This window comes from Pterocles gutturalis, unplaced genomic scaffold, assembly GCF_000699245.1.
Source record: "Pterocles gutturalis isolate BGI_N339 unplaced genomic scaffold, ASM69924v1 scaffold15616, whole genome shotgun sequence".
In the NCBI taxonomy this organism is placed as follows: domain Eukaryota; kingdom Metazoa; phylum Chordata; class Aves; order Pterocliformes; family Pteroclidae; genus Pterocles; species Pterocles gutturalis.
In genome coordinates this window covers 3,666-4,049 of record NW_010105727.1, presented here as the reverse complement: position 1 = coordinate 4,049, position 384 = coordinate 3,666, and positions in this window count along the sequence as shown.

The window sequence follows — 384 nt, the reverse complement described above, 5'->3', positions numbered from 1 at the left end:
GACATCTCTTGGGGGGGGTCAGATCCTGCTGACCCCCAATATCAGACAATGGAGAAGCCACCACCGTGTCCTCCCCTTGTTCACCTCCTGCCTTCCCACCCTTCAGCAGTGGGGAAACTGAGGCACAGTGCTGTGATGGCTCTTTGAGGGGTGTGACCCAGCCCAACCCCAGTACCAGACAGCAGAGAAGCCACCACCACAGTGGCCACCTCCTACCTTTTCCCAGTGGGGAAACTGAGGCACAGCTGTTGGGGATGGGTCTTTGGGAGGTAGGATCCAGCCCAACCCCAATATCAGACAGCAGAGAAGCCACCACCGTGTCCTCCCCTTGTTCACCTTATGCCTTCCCACCCTTCAGCAGTGGGGAAACTGAGGCACAGCTCT